Source organism: Schistocerca serialis, chromosome 5 (genome assembly GCF_023864345.2).
Source record: "Schistocerca serialis cubense isolate TAMUIC-IGC-003099 chromosome 5, iqSchSeri2.2, whole genome shotgun sequence".
Taxonomy (NCBI): domain Eukaryota; kingdom Metazoa; phylum Arthropoda; class Insecta; order Orthoptera; family Acrididae; genus Schistocerca; species Schistocerca serialis.
In genome coordinates this window covers 72,980,642-73,006,140 of record NC_064642.1, presented here as the reverse complement: position 1 = coordinate 73,006,140, position 25,499 = coordinate 72,980,642, and the positions used below count along the sequence as shown (strand labels likewise).

The window sequence follows — 25,499 nt, the reverse complement described above, 5'->3', positions numbered from 1 at the left end:
GTAAGCGAGATGGGAGCATCAGGAATGGGGTGAGCAAGCGTAACAGCTGTCTGTAAGGCTGACTTTAGATTATCAAATGCGCGACGCATATCTGGAGTCCACGTGACCGCCCGAGACCCTGATGTGTTTTTTCCTGCGAGGGCATCCGTCAGTGGGGCTTGTATGACGGCGGCGCGGGGAATATGTTTACGGTAGTAATTTACTGTTCCAAGGAAGCGGCGGAGGCCCTGAAAATCTTTGGGCAAAGGCACCGTACTAATGGCCTCCACCCGTTCAGTTAGGGGGCGGATGCCGTCGCCAGAAACTCTGTGGCCCAGAAAAGTGACACTGGTGCGGCGGAGTTGTGACTTAGTATTGTTCACTGCGATACCGTTTGCTTTTAATAGTTGGAACACTGTATTTAAATGTTGTTCATGTTCCTCGAAGGAGGAAGAAAAAATTAACAAGTCGTCCAGGTACGCATATGCAAAGTCCAGTTTTCCAACCAGCGAGTCGATGAACCGTTGCCACGTCTGTGCAGCATTTTTAAGGCCGAATGGCATAAACAAATACTCGAACAACCCGAACGGGGTGATGATAGCGGTCTTTTCAACGTCCTCAGGTGCCATTGGCAGTTGGTGGTACGCCTTATGACAATCGACTACACTGAAAATTTGTGCCCCATGCAGCTGGGAAGTAAAGTCTTGAATATTTGGGACGGGATAATTATCTAAAATTGTTCTGGCATTAAGCGCCCGATAGTCACCGCAGAGGCGGAAAGTGTCATCTTTCTTGGGCACCAAATGAATGGGTGACGACCAACAACTAGAAGAAGGGCGGATAGTCTTATTATCTAAAAGTTCCTGAACAATAGCTTTAGCGTGTTTAAGTTTTTCCGGATTTAAACGCCTAGCCTTTGCACGTACCGGTGGGCCTTCTGTGGTATTTATTCTGTGGACAGTACCGTTATTGATCGCGAACACCGATGGGGATGCTGGACCGGGACCCGTTGCACTGTGACTAACCTGTAATGCACACGTGTGTGTGTCCAAGGCCGGCAGTTCAGCAGCAGTGGCGGTGATCCACTGGTAGTCCTTGTCGAAGAGCTCGGTGGGGTACCTGGTAGCATCGCGGGTACAGCTTCCGTCCGGCAGTAGAAATGTCACTCGGCGTCGGCTGCAGGTGCGAGGAAGTGGTGCAGGAGTTGGGGGCGTGACCGTGTGCAACAGCTGGGCGGTCTACTTACGCGCGTCCGTGAGCTTGGCTTGCACGGCGGCGATGCGTAAGCGGAGGGCCCCATTGCTGTCCCGAAGTTCGTCGTTGTGTGATCTAAGAGAAAGCACTGCAACAGCAGTTTCCGTAGCTCACACAGCAGAATGGCGCTTTCGGATGAGAGGGGTAAGATATCTGAACCGGTGGTACGGTCTCCCAAGTTAAAGGTTAGTGTACCTCGTTGTAGGTTGGGTGACAGTGCGTGGGCTAAGAGAAAATCTACCCCAAGCACGGGTTCATCCACATCCGCGATAACGAAAGTCCACTGTAAGGGCGTATTAATGTCCTGCAGTTTATGGCTTAAATTCGTTATTCCATGAGAGCGGATCAGGGAATTATTGGCGGCTCGAAGCGGGGGGCAAGGCTGAAGCTCGAATTTAATACCTGCGGACAAAGGTATCACACTAACCTCGGCCCCCGTGTCGACTAGAAATGAAAGGCAAGACACTGCATCTTTCACGTACAAGCGTCCTGGCGCGTGAGGAGAAGAAGTATTTAGTGATAGGCGTCTGTGCGGTGCAACGCGGCCCATAGCGCCTGAATTGGGTCGCGTTATTAGTTTGGGAACGCGCATGGAGAACGACATTCCTTAGCCGCGTCGCCAAAGCGGGAGTGGAAATAACACCAAGCGGGGCGGCGCGTGGCGTCGCCCGTCGCGCTGGTTGAGGTCGAAGCAGCAGTGGAGGGGGACTTGTTTGTAGTTCCCTCCGATGGCGACGCTGCAGTAGTGCTGGTAGGAGAGGAGTTACTGCGACGGTTGCCAGGCGGCGTTGGCTCCGCGCGCATGCGTGGAGCGAGTCGTGCGCACTCTGTACTGCAGGATGGGAACTGCCGCGCAGGTGTGCCAACCCCTGAGGCCTGAGGGCACCCTGGGAGGGTATGCGGGGGGGGGGCAGAATGTTGTAAACCTGGTCTGCGATCTTCAGTTTGGCATCTAGTGGGGCCGAAGTTACATGTAGAAGGTGAAGTTGAACTTGCGGGGTAAGTTTCAGCAACCAGATGGTCCAAAGTGTAATGTCCGGCATGTGATGCGTGTCAATCATAGCGCGGAGATGACGCCAGAGTTGCGACGGGGACCTGGATCTCAGCGATTCCTGACTGATGAGGCGGATAGCTTCCTCTGTCGATGTGGATAGTCGCTCGAGGATGGTGCGTCGGGCGAACGCATATTTGTCCGTAGCGGGGGGCGAAGCCACAATGTCGCAGATCAGATCCAGTTCGTCATGGAGGTGACATAGTAAGCATAGGAACTTCGAATTGTCGTCGGCGACGCCGTGTAGCTGCAGGACGTGGTCGACCAAGGCAAAGCATGTGCGTGGGTGATCCTTGCGAAGGGGTGGTAGCTTCGGCCAACGGGTGGGAAAGTCTTGACATAAATGTTTATCAGAAACTGTCTCTCCCTGTCCATAGTTCTGCAACGTAATTGTCTCGGGTGCAGTAGCGGTGCACCAGCTTCCGCCACTGTCAGTGGCACGCGGCACGGTAGGCGCGGCTGGCTCGACCTTGGTCGAGAAATCAACGAATCGAGCGGTCGACGGAGTAACGCCGACGGGCGTAGAATGGACCGGCGCGGTAGAATCGACCGTAGTCGACCGATGTGCGGCGAACGACGGAATACAGTTTCCGGGCCCCTCCCCTACAGGTGCATTAAAATAGTTAAAATCCTCTAATGTTTGTGGAACACACGCGGCAGGATCGGCGTGTGCCGTCGGAAACACTCGTAAAGCGGACGCTGGTGGTGTAGGGGGGGTTGGTGCAAAATCCGGAGTTCCGGCAGAAATATGAACTCTCCTGTCTTGAGCGTCCGGCTCGATTTGTATAGTCACTGATTCGGGTGGAAAATTCACACTTGCACTTGGGAAACGTCTAAACATAGTCACTGGGGTTTGAGCACATTGCGTCGGCTGTTGGGCACTCGGAACACGTGGCTGTGGAATTGTATAAACACTGTCCTGTTGAGTACAGCTAGTCGATGTGTTCGGAAACTGCGTAGAACTATTGCGGACGCCCGGTGGATAATTGTAAAACCATGCCGAAGCGTCCGTTGGAACACTTAGTTGGCACGTGTTCGGTGTAGCAGGCGACCAGTGATCCATTGTGTACTGCTCGATGGTATAAGATTTCGTTGTAGCACTCGCGAACAAAATTCGGGGTCACCAGTATGGGTTTAGCGTGGTAGGGTTGCCGAATCTAATGATGCACGCTACACCATGTGTAATAAACACCATTTCTTATTTCTCGTAAGCACACATATACAGTTGTTTACATTCTGTATTCTCGGTACACGTCCGTACACTTTCACGCGCGACCACAGACTGGGGCAAAGAGCTTGCCAAAAACAAAGATATTACCCGCGACTTGGTCGATAGTCGCCACAGATTCATGCAGCTCCCCATGCCAGTCTGTCCTGTTAAAGCCTCTTCACCTGTGTGTAACTGTTACAACTTACAACCATTTGAACCTGCTTAAAACAGACTCAAATCTTGCTCTTCCTCTACAATTTTTGAACCTCACATTTCCCTCTGTTACCAAATTGACAATTACTTGATGCCTCAGCCAGTTCCTTCTCTTTGTCAAGTTGTGGCATAACATCTTTTTCCCTTCATTTGATTCAGTACTTCCTCATTTATTATTCAGTCTGCTCATCTAATCTTCAGCATTCTTCTGTACACCATATTTCAAAAGTTTCTATTTTCTTCTTGTCTGAACTGTTTATTGTTCATATTTAACTTCCGCACAAAGCTAAACTACAGATAAATACACTTAAATTTATATTCATGTTAACAAATTCCTCTTTTTCAGGAAAGCTCTTCTTGCAGTTGCTAGTCTTTGTTTCTTATACTTCCTAATTTGCCACCATTAGTTACTTTAGTACCCAAATATAAAACTCATTTGGTACTTATACTGTTTCAATTGCTAATCTAATCCTTTACTTCATCTGATTTTATTTGACTACAGTCCATAACCTACTTTTGTTGATGTTCGTCTCGTTACATCTTGTAAAACTGCTCATTCTGTTCAACTGCTCCTTTACCAGTTCTGGGAGAATTTAAATGTCACTGAAAAACTTCAAAACTTTCATTTATTCTCTCTGAACTTTAATTAATAACATCCATGTGTTCTCATTTGCAAATGACTACCAGTCATGAAACATGCTGCAAGAAGCAGCAGACAAAAGCAGGTCCATACTCAGAGAGTACTCATGGCAAAATATGTGACCGTGGACAGCAAAAACACACTAATAGACCCAAATGAAGCCACTGTAACCAGGTCTGAAACACTGGTTTTGCACGTAATAAGATTTTAATGACAAAGCACCATAATCAAAAAACATACAAAGATAGTGAGATGCACGGAATTTCTAGTTTTTACAATAATGAGAAGAAAGTTGAGTACAGAGTCCCACAAGGCTGAATTCTGTTGTATGTAAATGACTTGACCAGTAAAAGAACTGATACAACATCAGTACTCTTTGCAGGAGACTCTAATATTTCAATTAGATCACGTAGTGAAGAAAATCATACAAGCTGCTTGTCAATGGCTACAATGTGCCATAGGAGTATACAGTCGCTGCTGACATAAAGAATTAGGTTTTTGGTGAATTTCTCAAATTTTTTAAAAGAAAACATGCAGAATGCAGAAAAAGATTGTCAATATTACATAAAGGAAAGATGATACTGACCATATAGTGGATATGCTGAGTCGCAGATGGCAAAACAAACAGACTGTCACAAATAAACTTTCAACCAACAAGACCTTTGTCAAAAATAGATCACACACACACACACACACACACACACACACACACACACACACACACACACACACACACACACACACATGACTGCAGTCTCTGGCAGCTGAAGCCACACTGCAAGCAGCAGTGCACGGTGGGAGTGGCAACTGGGTGAGGGTAACGAGGAGGCTGGGGTGGGAAGGGGAAGGATAGCAAGGTAGGGGTGGGGGACGGTGAAGTGCTGCTGGGGAGCGCACAGAGATGAGGTGGAGAGAGGCTAGGGTAGCTAGGTGCAGTCGGGAGGTTAGATGGAGGGCAGGGGATAGATGGGAGGGATGGGGGTAGCAGAAAAGGAGAGAAATAAAAAGACTGGGTACATTCCTGGAATGTGGCAACAGGGGGATGGATGGATTAGGATAATGACTAACGAAGGTTGAAGTGAGGAGGGTTATGGGAATGTAGGATATATTGCAGAGAGAGTACTCACCTGCGCAGCTCAGAAAAGATGTTGTTGGTGGATCCATATGGCACAGGCTGTGAAGCAGTAATTGAAATAAAGGATGTCTTGTTGGGCAGCGTGCTCAGCAACAGGGTGGTCCACTTGTTTCTTGGCCATTCATGTGAACGGACAGCTTGTTGGTTGTCATGCCCACATAGAATGCAGCACAGGGGTTGCAGCTTAGCTTGTAGATCGCATGACTGGTTTCACAAGTAGTCCTGCCTTTGTTCGGATAGGTGATGTTTGTGACTGGACTGGAGTAGGTGGTGGTGTGAGGATGTATGGGACAGGTCTTGCATCTAGGTTTATTACAGGGATATGAGCCATGAGGTAAGGGGTTGGGAGCAGGTGTTGTGTAGGGATGGATGAGTGTATTGTGTAGGTTCGGTGGGAGGGGTGGGAAGGATAGTGAGCAGGACATTTTTGATTTCTGGGCATGATGAGAGGTAGTTGAAACAATGGTGGAGAATGTAATTCATTTGTTCCAGTCCTGGGTGGTGCTGAGTTATGATGAGACTGCTCCTTTGTGGCCGGGTGGTGAGACTTTGGGAGGTTGTGGGAGACTGAAAAGATAAGGCATGGGAGATTTGTTTTTGTACAAGGATGGGAGGATAATTATGGCCTGTGAAGGCTTCAGTGAGACCCTCAGTATACTTTGAGAGGGACTGCTTGTCACTGCAGATGTGGCAACCATGGGTGTCTAGGCTGTATTGAAGGGACTTCTTGATATGGAATGGGCGGCAGCTTTTGAAGTGGAGGTATTGATAGTTGTTAGTAAGTTTGATATGGACAGATGTATTGATGTAGCCATCTTTGAGGTGGATGTCAAGTTAACAGGGTGTGATTTGGGAGCAGTGGGTGTGTATCACAGTTGGATGGAGGAGTGAACTGAGTCAGGCAGGGTTCAACAGTGTCTTTGGTTGAGTGATGATTGGTAGGGTTGGTGGCAAAAAAGTGTTGCCAATGTAGGGACCTGGAGAAGGGGAGAAAGGGCTTTAACAAGTCCTGTGTGACTGAATTTGGGAATGAGACAAAAGGTGAGGCCTTTGGAAAGGACTGATATTTCTGTGCTGCTAAGGCCTCTGGCGTAAAGTTTCATGACTGTGTTTCAGATCTGTTTATGTTCTGGATTTTGTGTGGTGGTGAGAGAGAGTTTTAGAAGGTGGGGTAAATGTAGGAGGTCTGCGAGACACAGTTTGTCAGCTATGAGGGGCCATGGGGGAGGTTTGGAGCTTGTTGTAGAAGTGGTGGACAGTAGTACTCCAAAGCAGGAGTAGGAAGTGAGGAGGGTGTAGAGTATCCAGAATTTCTTAACCTCGAACCTTGCCTCACTATCATTCCCCAAATCACTCAACATGCAAACTAAATTTACATCCACAGAAAGAACCGCAGTCCACCACCTAAAAACTGATACCGACCTCATAACCCTACCTGCGGACAAAGGCTGCACCAGTGTTTTGTTTTGAGCTGCAAGGATTACCTAGCACAAGGACTCCACCAGCTGTCAACCTACAAACTTTGCCACAGTGACCCCATTCCAGAAATCCAACAGGATCTCTCAAATCCTTAGGCCCATCCCAGAACCTCTCCCCAGAGTCCATCTCTCTGCTGACTCCTACCACTCTCCGCACTCCTACCTTCTGTATGCTTTCTAAAGTCCATAAACCCAACCACCAGGATGCCACATTGTGGCCGATTAATGTGCCCCCACTGAGAGAATCTCTGTTCCCGTAGACCAACACCTTCAACCTATTACCCAGAATCTACCCTCCCATATGAAAGATACCAACCGTTTCCTCCACCGACTCTCCACAGTTCTTGTCCCTTTACCATAAGGTGCCCTGCTCATCACTATTGATGCCCACCCCTTTACACTAACATCCCTAATGCTCATGGCCTTACTGCTATTGAACACTACCTTTCCCAACGCCTGATGGATTCCAAACCAGCAACCTCGTCCTAGTCACCAAGACCAACTATATCCTTACGCACAATTACTTCTCCTTTGAAGGCATTACCTATAACAAATCTGGGGTATGGCTATAGGCACCCACGTGGCACCATCCTATGCCAACCTATTCATGGGCCATGTAGAGGAATCCTTCCTAACACCCAGATCCTAAACCCCTCAGCTGGTTCAGATTCACTGATGACATCTTGCGATCTGGATTGAGGATGAGGACACTTTATCCACATTTCTCCAGAAACTCAACAGCTTCTTCCCCATTTGCTTCAGCTGTCAATACTCAACCCAACAAGCCACCTTCCTATGTGTTGATCTCCATATCAAAGATGGCTACTTCAGTATCTCTGTCCATACCAAACCTACTAAACACCAGCAATACTTCCGCTTCGACAGCTGCCACCCATTCCATACCAAGAAGTCCTTTCCATAGAGCCTAGCCACCCATGGTCATCACACCTGCAGTGATGAGAGGCCCCTCTCAAAATACACTGAGGGGCTCACTGAAGCCTTCACTGACTGTAATTATCCTCCCAACCTTGTACAAAAACAAATCTCCCATGCCTTATCTTTCGTCTCCTACCACCTCCCAAAGTCTTACCATCTGGCCACAGAGGAACATTACCTTCATAAGTCAGCACCACCCAGGACTCGAGCAACTGACTACCTCCCCTCATGCCCTTAAATGAGAAATGTTCTGCCCAATATCATTCCCACCCCTCCCATCGAAGTATTCTGCCATCCACTGACCTATACAATATACTTGTCCATCCCTACACAACACCTGCTCCCAACCCCTTACATCATGGCTCATATTTCTGTAATGGACTTAGATGCAACACCTGTCCTATACATCCTCCCACCACCACTTACTCCAGTCCAGTCACGAACATCACCCATCTCATCAAAGGCAGGGCTACCTGTGAAACAAGTCATGTGATCTACAAGCTGAGCTGCAACAAATGTGCTGCATGCATTCTATGTGGGCATGACAACCAACAAGCTGTTAAGCTGTCTTTCTGCATGAATGGCCACCAACAAACTGTGGCCAAGAAACAAGTGGACCACCTTGTTGCTGAGCATGCTGCCCAACATGACATCCTTCTTTTCACCTACTGCTTCACAGCCTGTGCCATATGGATCCTGTCCACCAACACCAGCTTTTCTACATTGTGCAGGTGGGAACTTTTCCCACAGTATATCCTATGTTCCTGTAACCCTCCTGGTCTGAACCTTCGTTAAGTCATTTTCCTCATCCATCCAGCCCCTTCCTTATTCCCATTCCAGCACTACACAGCTCTCACTCCACCAAAGCACTCAGTCGTTTTACTTTGTCATTTTCCATTACCCTCCCCCACCCCCCATCTGTCCCCTGCCCTCCGTCTAATCTCCTGACTGCACATAGTTGCCTTCCTTCTGTCCACCTTGTCCCTGCACATTCTCCAGCAGCACTTCACTGTCCCTCACCCCTACCCTACTATCCCTCACCCTACCCTCCCCAGCCTCTTCCTTATCCCCACCACTCCCATCATACACTGTTGCTGCTGCTGCTCACAATTTGGTTTCAGCTGCCAGAGACTGCAGTCATGTGTGTGAGTTGCATTTGTCTGTGTGTGTGTGTGTGTGTGTGTGTGTGTGTGTGTGTGGTCTATTTTTGACAAAGGCCTTGCTGGCCAAAAGCTTATTTGTGACAGTCTTTTTGTTGTGCCTCTCTACGACTCAGCATCTCCGCTATATCGTGAGTAGCAACTTTCCTTTTCATAATATTGTTACGTTCCATCCTGGATTTTCCATTCTTTAAAAAAGATTATCAGAATGATATATTAAACTAAATGAAGGGATTCTGTAGACCCCTTTTTAAAAGGTTGAATATTTCTTCATTCTAGCGAATTTCTGGAGCATCATAATAAGTAAACCTGATTTACCAAATATTCTTAATTACGTAATTGTGTATTATATAGCTTTACATCATGATTTACTTTGATTGTGTTGATCATGTAGCCTCAATTAATAACTGTGATTACTATAAATTAAGTGTGCTACCCCTAACTACTTGTATTTTCTCTCCATTCTCTTCCCACTTAATGATTTCATTATCAAAATTTAATGTAACATTACAGTTTAATAACCAATCAAGTCCTAATAATACATCCCAATCTTAAATTAGTAACCAACAGCATAGTTTGTGTTCAGTAGTAAATATTAAACTTGTTTCCCTTTGTTTATCGTTATACCCGTCTGTTATGGTATAGTTCCACACAACTTCTTTCTCAAAAGTGCTACAAATTTATGGGAATTAAGACATATCGCTCCCTTGTATGTCCACGTTACAATTAAAAATTTCTGCCATTACTATTCACCTAATATTTTGTCTTTCATATCTTGTCATCCCTCTTCTAGTAACAATTCATGAGTTGGTTCTGGTCGAGTAAGTGCTACCAGCTCACTGGCTTGGGAGGCATTCTGTGTTTTCTGTCATCTGCCCCAAGGAACCCGTTCTACTCATCATCATCATCATCTTGGACAGTTTCCAGCCACTGGCTGGGTCTGTCGGGAACACAAGCCTCTCCATCGTGTTCTGTCTTTCCACCATTCCCCCTCTTCCACCTTCGTCCAGTTCTCTCCTCTTCTCGTCACACATTCCTTCACTCCCTTCACCCATCTATCTCTTGGTCTTCCTCTGGGCCTCTTCCCCTCCAGTTGCAGATCAAACATCCTCTTTGGAATTCTTCCCTCATCCATTCTCTTCATGTGTCCATACCACTGCAGTCTTGATTTTTCTATCCTGTCCTGTACTGGTTCCTCCTTTAGTCTTTCCCTCACATACACATTTCGCAATCTGTCTCGTCTTGTTACACCCAACCTGCTCCTCTGGAACTTCATTTCACTAGCCTGTATTCTACTTTTGTCGCTTTTGTGCATTACCCATGTCTCACTTCCGTATGCCAATATGGGGACAAAGTAGGTTCGGTATATAATTCCCTTGGATTTCTGTGGCACCTCCTTGCTCCAAATAAGCCCCCTAATGCATTTGTAGAACTGCCCTGCTTTTCTGCACCTTTCATTTATTTCCATTGCGTTTCCCCCTTACTTTCAATCACGCTTCCCAGGTACTTGAAGTTCTCTACCACTTGTAGTTTTTCCCCTCCACAAGTTATATCCACATTTGGCCTATTCTTCTTCCTTGTTGTGACAATTATTTCACTTTTCTTTGCAGAGAAATGCATTCCATATTGTGCTGCCGTTGCCTCCCATGCATCTAACTGCTCTTGCACCTCCTCCTCGCAATTTCCCCATAACATCAGGTCATCGGCAAAAAGCACTGCTTTCATTTTATGATCTCCAATTGCATCTGACACTTGCTGTAGGATTTCATCCATAACAATAATAAACAATAAAGGCGAAAGTGCACTTCCCTGTTGCAGCCCATTTTCCAGCTTGAACCATGCAGTACGTTCCCTCCCCACTTTCACACAACTCTCACTTCCCTCATACATTTTTCTGACTTTTCGTGTTGTCTCTTCATCTATCCCTTTTGCGTTCAGCACATCCCACAGCTTGTCCCTACAGATACTGTCATACGCCTTCTCAATATCTAAAAAGGCCATGATTAAGTCCTTCCCGTACTCATAGTGCCTTTCCTGCAGTTGCCTTACTGCAAATATGAGGTCCGTTGTTGATCTTCCTGGTCTGAAACCGTACTGCTCCTCTTGCAGTCTACTTTCAATACTGCTTCTTATTCTCTTCTCCAGGATCTTTTCATAGATTTTTCCACAGTGGCATAGCAGGGTGATTCCTCTGTAGTTCTCACATCTCCTTTTATCCCCTTTCTTGAAGATCGGGACTGTAATTCCTTTCTTCCAATGCTCAGGAATTCTGTTCTCCTTCCACACCACCCTCAGCACTCTGTATAGCCACTGGGTTCCTACTTCTCCTGCTGCTTGTATCATATCCACTGTTACTTCATCCCAACCTGGTGCCTTGCCCCCTTTCATCCTCTTTATGGCTTCTTCCACTTCATTCCAAGTTAGATCATCAATTTCCCCACTATTATCATCGTCTGCTGCCTTAGGCTCTCCATCACTGTTAGTTACCCGCTTGGCGGCATTCAACAGATCTTGAAAGTACTCCTTCCAAATCTTTTTGAGCTCATGCATTTCCTCCACAACTCTTCCATTATTATCCATGATCCTCAGGCACTCGCTTCTGTCATTCCTCTTATTTCTTACCATGGTGTAAAGTACTTTTTTGTTCCCTTCACTGTCCTCTTCTAACATTCTTGTCCATTTTTCCATCCACTTCTTCTTCTTCGCCCTTACTATGGTCTGTGCCGCTTTCTTGCTTCCCTTATATTTTACCCTAGCTTCCTCTGTTCGGGTCTGGAACCATTCTCTGAAGGCTTTGTTCTTTCGAAGTACTGCCTCTTTACATATGTTGTTCCACCATGGGGTTTCCTTACTTCTCCTCTTTGTGCTAGTTCTTCCGCACACAGTCTCAGCTGCCTCAACTAGGGCCCTCTTAAAATCCCCCCATTCTTCTTCCACTGTTCTCTGATCTTCCTTTGGCAGTTTCTTCCTGATCAGTGTCTGGTACTGGGTCCTCCGTTCATCCTCTTTCAGCATCCATGTCTTCAACCTTTTCTCCTGTATATCAGTTGCCCTCCTATCTTTTTTCTCTCTGAGGGTGGCTACCAACAGCCGATGGTCACTGTCTAAGGCCTCAGATGGAATGACCTTAACATCTGTGAGGCTGCTCATCATCTGCCTATCCACTAGTACATAGTCTACTACTGAAGTTTGGGACCAGTCCTCACTGTACCAAGTTATTTTGTGACTACTTCTCTTCTTGTACCAGGAGTTAGCGATCGTCAGCCCATTCCTCTTGCAGAATTCCAGCAACAGTTTTCCTTCTCTATTTCGGTTCCCCCAGCCCTCTGGTCCCATTATCTCCTCGAATCCTTTCCTGTCTGTGCCAACATGTGCATTGAGGTCCCCTATTATAATCTGATTACTTCCATTTAGCTGCTTTTGCATGTCATCTTCAAATTCCTCCTTCTCCTTTTTTGTACACCCCACCTGTTGGGCATATGCTTGGATGATTTCAATGCTTTTTCCTTTCACTCGTACTCTGGCTTTTATCATTCGATCATTGAGGAGGTGGAAGGTATCAATTATCGAACCCGTTCTACTATCTGTGGAATATGTTAAAGCAGTACACTGCCTAAATCAATTGCCCTGTCCTGATTATGTCGATTATTTCCTGTATTACAGGTTCCTTTCTTAGTGTACAAAATATGATGTGTCATTGGCACTAGAGTCATTCTGCAATCAACTTCAAATACCAGTTCTCTAAATTTCCTAACAGTGTTCCTCAAAAAGAACATCATCTACCCTCCAGGGTTTGCCATCTAAGTTCATGAGGCATTTCCATAATGGTCGCCTGTTGATCAAACCAACCAGTAACAAATCTAGCAGCCCACCTCTGAATTGCTCCAGTGTCTTCCTTTAATCCAGCATGGTGCAGATCCCAAACACTCAAGCAGTACTCAAGTACACTAGTGTTGTATAAGTGGCCTCCTTTACAGATGAACCACAGTTTTCAAAAATTCTGCCAATAAATCAAAGTTGATCATTCACTTTCACTACTACATCCTTATCTGCTTGTTCCATTTCCTTGTGTGTGTCAAGTAGAACACTACTAATGCTGTATTCAAACACTATGGGACTGTTTTCTCTACTCGTCCACATTAACTTACATTTTTCTACATTTAGTGCTAGCTGCCATTGATCACAATGACTAGAAATTTTATGTTAGTCACCTTGTATCCTCCTACAGTCACTCAACAATGACACCTTACCAACAAACAGCTGCAGATTGTTGCCCACCCCATCTGTTGGATCATTTATGTATATGGAGAATAAGAGTGAGCCTGTCACACTTTCCTGGGTCACTCCTGATGCTGCCCTTGTCTCTGATGAACACTTGCCATCAAGGACAATGTACTGGGTTCTATTACTGAAGAAATCTTTGAGCCACCCGATATCTGGAAATCTATTCATGCTCTTAACTTCTTTAACAGTCGACAGTGGGGCACCATGTCAAACTTTTCTGGAAATCTAGGAAAATGGAATTTGTCTGTTACCCTCCATCCATGGTTCAGTGGATAATGTGCGAGAAAAGACAACCTGAGTTTCCCAAGACTGATGCTTTCTAAATTCTTGCTGATTTGTGGACAGAACCTTTTCTGTTCCAAGTAAATATATTGTATTCAAAATGAGAATAAGTTCAAGAATTCTGGAGGAAACTAATGTTAAGGATATTGGCCTGTAGTTTTGTGGGTCCATTCTTTTACCCTTCTTATAAACAGGATTCACCTGCATTTTTTCCAGTCATTTGGGTCATTATGCTTGGTGAGAGATTCCTGACAATTGGGGTTCCATCAGGGACTGGAGACGTATTTGTTTTTGTAAAATAAACAGTAACCACCTTTAGTCACAGTTGTGACTTTATCTCAATGCATGATGCATTTTAAATCCTGGTGACACGTCTTTTAAATTGTTGCATTGTGGGATGGTGCACACTGAAAGCAAGAAGATGTCCAGATAGCAACAAACGATACAACTTTATTTCTACAGAGAAGAACAAGAACACGAACAAGAGAAAAAGTTTCTCACTGAAAAGAACATAAAGATTGTCACTTATGGGGTCAAGTTTCATAAAGGTACCAGAGAGAGTACTTAGTTATTTGTCACAATTGGCATCACTGCAGTAGGCAAGGTCAGAATTGGTTGCAGTCACAATCAGTGGTTGCACTACTGTCATTGTTGTTCCGATGTGCTGTATTTGGAGACTTGTCTTAGAGAGGCCAGATTAACACCGGTCAAGAATTGCAGGCAGCAGTCCTGTAAAGGTTTCCTGGGGAATTGGCCGGTGTCACGTGGCTTACATATGCAAGCTACTGCTACTGCCTTGTCCAGTGATTGTGGCACCCTCGTTATTGCAGTGGCAGCCACAGTGAAGTAGAGGTGCATTGGCTGCAGGCATCTGACAGAGCGGCTACGTGCTGAACTGTCAGGTTCAACCTTTTGCTGCACTCATTTTACCTTTGGATGGAGATGGTGAAGCCTTCTTGATGCATACAGGACAGCTGTGGCTGAGGTGACAGCTGAGAGCACGGTGCTCCTCTTACCCACAGAGGAGACAGTGAAGTTGACCAAGAGAAGTGGACTGGAGAACAATGTCACTGGCGAAGTTGAACCAAAGGCTGCCCTGAAGAGAAGAGGCTGTGTTCTGCTGAGAAGAGAAGACACTGGAGGGTCAGTGTTGAATGGTGCATAGTGTGCCATCAGGGTGCTTGTTGGGAAGAAACTTGGTGGATGAAACAAACAAGACATCTGAGGGATGAAGCAAGGTGCCAAGGATGTAGTTGGAACAGTGGTAACAGGCAGGGCCATCAGTGTATGTGGAGGGTGCGAGCGGGCCAGCAGCAAGCATGGATGATGCAAGTGGACTGGCAGCATTAGCAGAGAGCCAGGTGGGTTGGTAGTGCTACAGAGGGTGGTGCCAAAGCCAGCAGTGAAGTTGCTGGAGCAGGCTGTAACAGGTGCTTGGTGCAGAGCCATTAGATGTATGGCCCAGGGCAGATGAAAGTTGTTCGGAGGAGGCCTGGAAAAACAAAAGACTTGCAGAGTCATCACCAAGAAATGCACCCATGCTGCCAAAAGTGGGAAGGCTGATCTTTTGGTAAAACTTCCACGAGCGATGCACGGAAGATGTGGGCAAGGTCACAAGACAGACAGAGAGGGCCACAAAGAAGGACAGCCAAGGTTGATGACCAGGCGGGGGGCAGTGCCCCACCAGAAGCAGGACAACAGACAGCAACAAGGATGGGAGCTGGCTGGAATGTGCATCAGGAGATGACAGACCCAGAACAGTGGAAACTGAAAAAAGAGGAGATACATCACCAACTGAAGGAACAGGAAAGACCAGGAAATGGATGGGTGTCAAGGGCACCAGAAGTGCAGGAGAGGGTCAGATGGCGTAGTAGACAAATTGGGTCAGCCACAGTGCTGGAGCTGGTGGTACTGCAGGCATCAGTGGCAGCCAGGAGGAATCCAGGGCACTGCAAGTGTGAGAACCAATGGCACTGCATTGGACTGCAGCACATTGGATGGATATGCTGCTTTTGGCAGAGGTGCTACGCTGGGTGGAAGTGCCACGTGTGGAGGTGATGAAGCAGAGTTGCCATGTCAGGAGACACTGGTGGGGTCATAAGTGTAATTTTAGGAAGCGCTGGAGTGGAGCAAAGCACTGCATTGGGAGATGCTGGAGTGGACAGAAGCACCATGTCGGGAGGTGCTGGAGTAGACAGATGTGCCATGTCAGGAGGCTCTGGAGTGGACGGAGGGTCTGCATCAGGAAGCACCAGTGTGGACAGAGGAGTGGTGTCGTGAGGCGCCATCGTGGATGGAAGTGCCATGTCAGGAGGTGCCAGGACAGACAGAGGCGTCATGTCACCATGTCAGGAGGTGCTGGAATGGACAGAAGTGCCACGTCGGGAGGTGCCAGACTGAAAGGAAGCACTGGAGCAAACGGAGGTGCTGTGTTACGAGGTGTTGAAGCTGAGTATACTGTATCTGTGGATGCCAAGCATCCACAGCATGAGAAACAAGTATGCAAGAGGTCCTGGGGGACTGGGGCCAGTGGCCAATGGGCCAGAGTCATTTAGGATAGAAGCATCAAGAAGAGTGGAATTCTGTACAGTGTGTGGTCCAGTGCAGCAAGGATGACAGGCCAAGAGTCGTTGCCGCAGCGAAGTCTGAATTATGCAATGATAATGGTGTGGCAATCTGCAACGTAAGGGGGGGGGGGGGCATCAGGACAGGTGAGGTGCCGTCAGAGGACCTCTGAGGTGCACAGAAAGAGGTGAGCGTGAAGCAGAAGCTGTATCATACCGGCTGTAGCAGGTGGGAAGTGTCACCCCAGAGAAGCGCTGAAGCAAGTGCTCAGTTTTAACGAAGCAATTGCTGATCCTGCAACTGGAAAAGCTGCAGAAGTGAAAGTTCTGTCGCATATTGAGCCATGGGAAATGGGCAAGTGAAAAAAGAGCAGATGAACAACAGTTAAACATTTGGAGGCTCAAGCATTCAGAGAGGTGGCTACCTGGGGGAGCACAGATACTGGGAGCAAAGTTCCAAAGGTATACACGAGAGTTGTGATAAGGTTATCCCTGTTGCCAATTAAAGTATCCCATTGCAGAATGGTGCGCATAGAAAACTAGAAGGTGTACAGGTAGCAATGAATGATATAACTTTATTCCAACAAAGAAGCAAACAAGAAAATGAACAACAGAATCAGTTTCTCAGTGAAGGAAAAGTAATCATCATCCTAACCTGTTAAAAATGTCAGTATATACATTACAGTTCCTTGCAGATGCACGAGAGGGCACTCAGTTGGTCACAACTGCTGTTGCTGCAGTAGGCAAGTTCGGAATTGGTCATGGTCACAATCAATGGTTGTCGGGGTTCTGACGTGCTCTATTGGGAGACTTGCAGTGGAGGCCAGATTTTCACTGATCAAGAGCTGCAGGCAGCAGTCCTATAAAGGCTGCCCGGTGTATCATTATCAGGAAGGTGACCAGTGTCAGATGGCTGATGAATTCAAGCCATTGCTAGCTGTTCCCAGTGACAGAGGGGTCATTGTTACTGCAGCAAATGTTGCAGTGAAGTGGAGCTGCTTTCTCTGCAAGCATGTGATAGGGTGGCAACCTGCAGGATTTTGTTGTGTAGTGTGTGGTTGGGTCATCAGATGATTTGACAGTGTACATCAATTTTTTTTTTTCAAATTTACGTTAACTATGGTCTGTTTCCAGTAGTAGGTACATGGTTTTTGAAGTGCAGTATGAGTAGACATGTTTACATACATATATACACTTCCCATTTTACAGCACATTTGTAAACATTTGTCTTGTTTTTACAAGTGTGCTGTACAATGAAAGTGTATATATGTTTGTAAATGTGTCTAATCATACTGTGCTTTAAAACCATGTATCCAATGCTGTTAACAGACCACAATTGACCTAAATTTGGAAAAAAATGATGTAGGCTGTTAACGCACCTGAAGATGAGCCCCCAGGGCTCAAATATATCATGCATTGAAATAAAATCACTGTTATGGACTGAAGAGGTTGTTCTTTATTTTACAAAAATAATAGTCTCAGAAGAAACACTGACAGCAATGGATAAAATTAAGAGCTTCAGTGTATTGGAAATAACAGCCAACCAGTTGCAAAATGTAGGTTTATTAAACCTTGTCACGGTTTCAACAGTTTTAAAACTGTCTTCTTCAGAAGGTGTTACACATCGAATCGTATATGTATATGTGATGTGAGGGCTCTCACCTGTCTAATGCATTTGTGGGTCGTCCACTTAATCGCGTTTTAAAATACATAATATAAAAGAAGTAGCTCTTTGTCTTAATTTTTTTTAAATACCACACATTTGACATTGGATCCAATATATATGTTTAAATATAAAACATGGCATCAGATCCTACGGAGCATAAGCATGACACGTACTGAGCTAGCAACATGCGCCAGTGCATGCATGATTTGCTATACATGAAATTTAAAACTTCAGCTTTCCTTTTGCTGTCTTCTATGGCCACAACAGAGTGGTTAATGAGTAACTGGGTAGAAGCCTTCAGTCTGCTTAATGATTTTACTTAGGACCAGAATTTTCTTGGGTTCTTGACAAGATCTTTTGCTAAGCTATGATGGTGGTAGTTGTTGTATGCTTTGCGCATTTATCTTTTACAGACATGTGAGTTTCTACTAACTTCCGCCTTTCAGTCTGCTACTGAAACAGAGAAGGTATCTATTTTCCTAATTTTGCCCTTCTTGGGATCCTCCATTTCTGGGAAATCCCTGTACTATTTATTTAAATATCCAACTGCCTGTGAATGTTAATGGTTCATTTAAATTTGACCAATCATGATATCAAATTTATTTTCTGATCTGGAAGGTAGATGATGAACTAACACTGTCATGAGGCGGTTTTCAGTGACATCTACATCTGTTAATATTATGAAAAGGATAGATTGCTACTCACCATAAAGACAACATATTGAGCTTACTCCCAAAGCATTCTTCAGAAAATAAAACACACATACATTCACACAAGCAGGCACACCTCACACACACATGGCTGCTATCTCCAGCTGCTGTGGCCGGAGATTGTGGCCATGTGTTCATGAAGTGTGTCAGCTTGTGTGAATGTGGTGTGTGTTTTCTTTTCTTTTCTGAAGAAGGCTTTGGCCAAAAGTCAGTGTGAAACAGCCTTATCATTGTGCTTGTCTGCAACTCAACCCGTCTTCTTTGTGTTGAGCAGCGATCTGACCTTTTCATAATATTGTTGATACTCCAACCTGGTCTTCCCATTGTTTGAGTTCATATAAATATTTTGATCATGTCAAGTGCCACTCATTATATCGCTTAAAACTTTTGCAACTCTGGTTATAATAGTGAGGATCTGATAATTCTTGGGCTAATTTTTCCTGTGCACTGTGTGATCAACATTCCTTTTTGTAATTTCCTTAGAGTTCACCTGTGACAAATTCCCCAACATACGTAGTTCCTCATTCTACTGCATCTCCTTTCAAATGAAGTGGACACAATTTAAATTCAACATTGTTCCATTAATCCAGTGAATCATTGACTCTTCCTAGCACAATTCTATAATATGTTCCTTGAGATTTTTAGCATGCCGATCTATAATTGCTTTGGTAATGATTTTCAGAAAATAAATATGGTGTGTGTATCCTCCAATTTTAAAGTTTGTAAACTGTTTTATTAAATTTGTCCCTGGTTCCAATGGAAATTCCTTTTGTAACTTTACAGGAAACACTAACATCCCATTATTCTTTGTCTTTTTAATGACCTCTTTAGTATTTTCTAGCTCTTCCCAAATTTTACTGAATTCCTCTTCTGTTTTGTCAGAGATTTCTGTTGAATGAGGTGAACACATGGATAACTATTCTTTCTTTTACATTTTGTTCTACTCTGAGATTCACCTGTTCCTCCAATTTTACTGGAGTAGAATCTGAGACAACTATCTCACCCTAATATCTGAAATTCTTTCTTTTACATTTTGTTCTACTTTGAGATTCACCTGTTCCTCCAATATTATTGAAGTAGAATCTGAGACAACTATCCCACCCTAATCTCTCAAATGTTCTAATTCATTTAATCTTAGGCTAGAATCTGAAATTTGCCTTTGAATGCCAGCAGATTCCTGCTGGGTAGATTCGTGGAACTGTTTCAATTTGGTGGGCAGTGCTTTGAATTGTCCATTATTTAATCTCTAATTAAATCTTATTACTTCCTGATTTCAGAATATAATTTGCCCTTTAGGTGTAACGCTCTTTAATTCAGTTAATCATTGACTCAATTCAGTCTTTTTCTTGTGTAGTTCTATAATATGTTCCTTGATATTTCTAGCTTGCTGATCTATATCACATGTAATATTTATTTTTCCCCTTTCACTGTTAATTTGTTTCATTTCATCCTTTTTTTGGATTTGGGGGGGGGGGGGGGGGGCAGATGGTCTAGCAGTAAGGCACGTGCCTGGGAACCTAGAGATGATGGGATCAAGTATCGGTCAGACCACAGATTTATTACCCTTTGTTGTAACCTAGCCTTCACCCCACACCAGTGTGAGGAGTCACCAGAAATGACACATGGTTTGGATTCTGCATGAGACTGTAGGTCCCCTTTCCCATGTTGGATAACTCGGGTGGGTTAGGCCATGCAAGTTGTAGAAGTGGCGTCCAGTTGAAAGACTTGTATCAGCTCACTGAATCACATGAAATTAATATCATACATAATTTTTTTCATTTCTCATAAAAACTCCTCCATTTATTATGTTGTTACTCTTGAAAAAAAGAAATTCAATTACTTCTCAGTGTAATTGAACTACTTTCTGTTTTTGTAACACTTTCTGATTACTGTCTGGAGAAAAATTAAACACTGCTCTTTTTCTAAACACTCCCAAAAAGTTTTTATATTTCTGGAACTGCTCACCCATGGTGAGTGAGAAAAACAGCATGGCAAGCTGCTCCATAATGTTCTGATTGTACCTTCTCACAGCTGACACTCTTGGGCAGGCATCTTGCATTGCAATGAGCCTATGATGAAGCTCACACCCAATGACAAAACACTGTTCCCATTTTCCACAGGAAAGCCTGAGTAATAGATTGTCACCTAAAGTATGAGAAAGTATGTAGTAAGAGATCATAAGAAATGCACACAGATCACTACATGTGTTTATAATAAAAATGATTTTATTGCTTGATTTTGGTGTGATGACCATATCTTCTGTGTGGGTGTCTAGGGCTTCCTCCCAAACCTCTGGATCAATTTCATCCAAATTTGGTACAGAAACAGCAGGGTTCACAACAGTCAGAGTCGTGGAGTTTGTAAACTCCTAGCTCCAATAGGAGAAGAAACACAGACAAAAATGTGTTTTCCAGCTCCTGGCATATAGGGTGAACTGGAAAAAAGGCATGTTGTGTGGAAACAGTATCGGCCTGCCAAATCAAACTACTTTGCAGGGCAACCTACATATCAGAGGCAAGAAACAGTTTTCTGAGCCCCAACATTTATGCTGCCCTGCATGACAGGCATGTTGTGTTCGAGTAGTATCAGCCTGCTTTATCGACCTGCTCTGCAAGGTGGCCTGTATATCAGGGGAAATAAATGATTTTTCAGGCCATTGATGTATAGCCTGCCCTGCATGACAGGCGTGTTGTGGAAGTGGTATCTGCCTGCTTTATTGAACAGTATTGTAGGTGCTACACATGCCAATGAGCATGGTCGGGGAGAAGTTGACATGGATAGAGGAGGGGACGGACAGAGAGAGGGGAGGAGGAAATGGATAGAGAGAGGGGAAGAGAGTGAGATGCGTGAGGTAGGTGGAAGGTGTAGATGGGCAGTGGGCTGGTGAAAAAGGAAGAGGGCGAGCCAGAGGTGGAAAGAGAGAGGAGGAGGAGCATATGGTCAAAAGCAAGGGGAGGAAGATATGACCAGAGAGAGGGAATGAAGGAACCAAACAAAGAGAAGAGGAGGAGGAAATGAAGAGATGGAGAGAGTGCTGAGGAGGAGATAGGTAGACAGAAGTTGGAGGATGAGATGGACAGACAGAGGGAGGAACAGGTGGACATAGAGAGGGGTAAATGGAAAAAAGGATTAGTAAATATATAAATATAGGCTAAATCCTCTGCTGGACTTCTAACATCAACTTCTGTCACTGAATCCTCAACAGCTGTAATTTGTATAATCTCTTTTGGTATTGTCCGATTTTCTGACAAAATGGCAGTTGCATCAGCATTTTCCTCTATGTATTAGCCCTACTTAACAGAAACAAATTTTCCATTTTTATAATCTTTATGTATTTTAGAACAATACACTGCACAAATTACAACATGTACCTCAGGTTTTCTCGGTGAAATTGATTAACTGTGTGTTTCCGGTTGCCCTGTATAGTTGTTTCCATTTTATGCACAATATTTTTAAGACTGGCTCAGTTGACTTCTTTGCTGTGCAAGTTGTGCTGTTATGTGCACACACTGCCTGGTTGGAGCAAAACTCACAGCACCTGAAGAAGATGACTGAGTTGGTCATTGAAATGTTGTGGATGAAACAGAAACAACAATGCAGCAGAACACCTGGAAGCATAGCTATACAAAATATAGTCCAACAACAAATAGCTATGGAATGCACTGAAAAAGAAAAGATATATTCAAAGTCTCTCAATTTCTATTGTACACTACTTGCTATTTAAATTTTTGTGCAGGAATGGCAGGCACCTTGCCTTTGGTTTGAAATGTACCAGGTGGCTATAATCAAAGTGCAGCTACTCAGCGAGATCCACTAAGGTCTATAGTTATCGCATGGCAGTGAAACTTGGTAGGTATTATAATGCATTAATGTGGAATCAATTTATGCTGGAAAAAAAACTGCTCCCAATTTTGGCCATCAGGTGCAAGTCTGGCATTGTGAATGCAAGAAAGACATATAAAAATGTTTCTATCTGTAATGGATGAGGAATGGTCAAAAGGTCAAACAAATGAGAAGGGCATAATATCGATTTTATTATTAACTGATGCTTACATAATTTGTTCGGTAGGATCACTAAAGATGTCAGTGAGATGCTGGAGACCAACCATGTCCCTGGTAAATGCATTCTTTTAGCTATCCCCAGATCCAAGAGTCTCATGGATTCAGATCAGTTGATCTTGCAGCCTATGCATCTGGAAAATCTCTGGAGATAACACATTCATGGAAGGTTACATTAAGCAGATCTTTCACTGGGTGAACGACATGAGGTGTCACCCCATTTATCATGAAAACAGTGGTTTCCATACAGTTGCGCTCTTCCAAATCAGGAATCACATGTTGAACAAGGATGTCTTGATAACATGCAGATATCCCAATATACCTGACAGGCCCTCTGGGTGTAAAGGAGAATGAGCCAAGAATAAAGGTGCTTGTGGTCCGCACTACACAGTCACATATGGTGAGTTCAGTGGCTTTTCATGTGCAACATGTGGTTTAACAGTTTCCCAAACTCAACAGATCTGTGTATTCGCTGCACTCTGTAGCGTAAAATGTGCCTTGTCACTTCATAGAATATTACCTGGCCACATGTCATTAAGTTTGATCTGTGCCAGAAACTGAAGACCAAGTTCAGAACATTGCTGTGGATCATGAGGTCTCTGTTGCTGCACTGTCTGGATCTCGTTCAGATACCAGTGTCAAAGACACTACAAAACTTTCCGTAATATTTGCCGTGGGATGGACAATTGTCATGATACTGCATGAGCAGTAGCACTGGCCGGGGCACATGTTTATTGGTCAATTACAGCAATGGCAACTTTGTCAGTAGCTTCCACTGGGACAGGACGCCTTCCTCTTCCAGGTGGCACACCAAGCTGACTTGTGTTTTTGAATTTCATTATCATCTTCTTTAAACCATATAATGATATTGGGCCTCTCCTCAGATCTTTCAGTCAGTGATACTCTCTCAATGCAGCACTGTAATTGCTGCTGTTCACTACATCACACATTACACTGTATCTGTAATGTGGATATTCCCTCTTGAGATATACGAAGGGTCTCATTGAGGCCTTCACAGACCTTAATTACCCTCCCAACTTTGTACAGAAACAGATCTCCCATGCCTTACCTCTCCAGTCAGCCACCACCTTCCAAGAGGAGCAACCACAGAGGAGCATTCCCCTTTGACTCAGTACCACCCAGGAGTCGAGCAACTCAGTCACATTCTCTGTCAGGGTTTCAACTACCTCTCACCATATCCTCAAATGAGGAATTCCCTATCCACTGCCCTTCCCACCCCTCCCACAGTGGTGTTCCGCCACCCACCAAAAATACATAAAATCCTCTCCATCCCTACTCAGTCGCTACTCCCTGACTTTTGCCTCATGGCTCATAACCATGCAATCGACCTAGATGCAAGGTCTGTCCCATACATCGTCCCACCACCACCTACTCCAGTCCAGTCACAAGCATCACCTATCCCATCAAAGGTAGGACCATCTATGAAACCACACATGTTATCTACAATTTAAGATACAAACACTTTTCTGCATTCTAGGTGGGCATGACAACCAATAAACTGTCTGTCCGCATGAATGGCCTCTAGCAAACTGTGGCCAAGAAACAGCTGGACCCCCCCCCCCCCCCCCCCAGTTGCTGAGCTGAGCTCACTGCCCAACATAAAATCTTCGTTTCAATGACTACTTCACAGCCTGTGACATCTGGATCTTCCCTACCAACACTATCTATTCTGAATTGCACAGGTGGGAACTCTGGCTGCAGTATAACCTACATTCCATTAAACCTCCTGGCCTCAACCTTCGTTAGCCTCTGTCCTTCACTCATTCATCCCCTTCCCTGTTCCTGCTGCAGCACTCTACAGTCTTCTATTTCACCAACACACCCACAGTTTTTTATTTTTCTCCATTTCTGCTTCCTCTCCACCAACCCTCTGCCCCTTGCTCTCTGCCCCTCCTCACCCTCCACCTAACCTCTCAACTGCACCTAGCTGCCCTAACCTCTCAACTGCACCTAGCTGCCCTACCCTCTCCCCACCTTGTCCCTCTGTGCTCCCACACGGAGCACTTTACCTCCCCCCCCCCCCCCATACCCCACTGTCCCTCCCACTCCCTGGCCCAGCCTCCCCCTTACCCCACCAACCAAATTGCTTCTTCCATCATACGGTGTTGCTCGCATCTTGGTCTCAGCAGTCGGAGACTGCAGTCATGTGTGTGTGGGAGTTGCATTCATGTAAATATATGTGTGTATGTTGCCTAATTCAGAATAAGGCCTTTTGGCTGAAAGCTTACGTGTTTAGCAGTCTTTTTGTTGAACCTGTCTGTAAGTTACAATACCATATTACTAAACAATGCTGCTGAAACACCATCAATTTAAACCACCAGTTCAACAGATTAAAGGTGACAACAACAAATCTAGAACTCATTTACCCTGTAATTGCTTCAGCAGTTACTAATTGTCCACATTCACAGCTTTAAAAAATCTTAGCCCTAATTAGTTAACAATTAAATTAAACAATGAGGGTTAGAAGTGACAGTGCAATGCTGCTGTTTCAATTTTTGAGGTGAATTATGAAGTATTTTCTTTGATATTGTCTACCTGTTGTTTATTTTGCTCCTCTCTCCCTAGTTTTGACCCCATTTTCTATTTAATTCCTTTTATACATTTTTTATAACATTAGTTGTCTTTCCTTTCCTTGTTAGTCCATCTCTTCTGATATTTTCTTCTTTTTCCCCCTCTGATTCTTTTCTCAGTGTGAACTTCCCTTTATTCAAATTTTTGGAATGCACTACCTGTCTCTTCTGACCATTATTCTTGACTATTATTATCAATGAATTGTTGATTTTCCATCTTCTCCAGCCCTTGATGAGGCTCTCCCAGGTAGCTTTTTACTTGATCTTCAAAGCAGCTAAATTTTCTC

General features: G+C 44.7%; 1 protein-coding gene across 2 annotated transcripts in view; it reads left to right on the top strand.

Annotated features, from left to right (window-relative positions):
- The window catches only part of LOC126481609 (cilia- and flagella-associated protein 157-like), a 176,733-nt gene that overhangs the window by 15,031 nt on the left and 136,203 nt on the right, over positions 1–25,499 (top strand). The gene's annotated exons all lie outside the window — the stretch shown is intronic.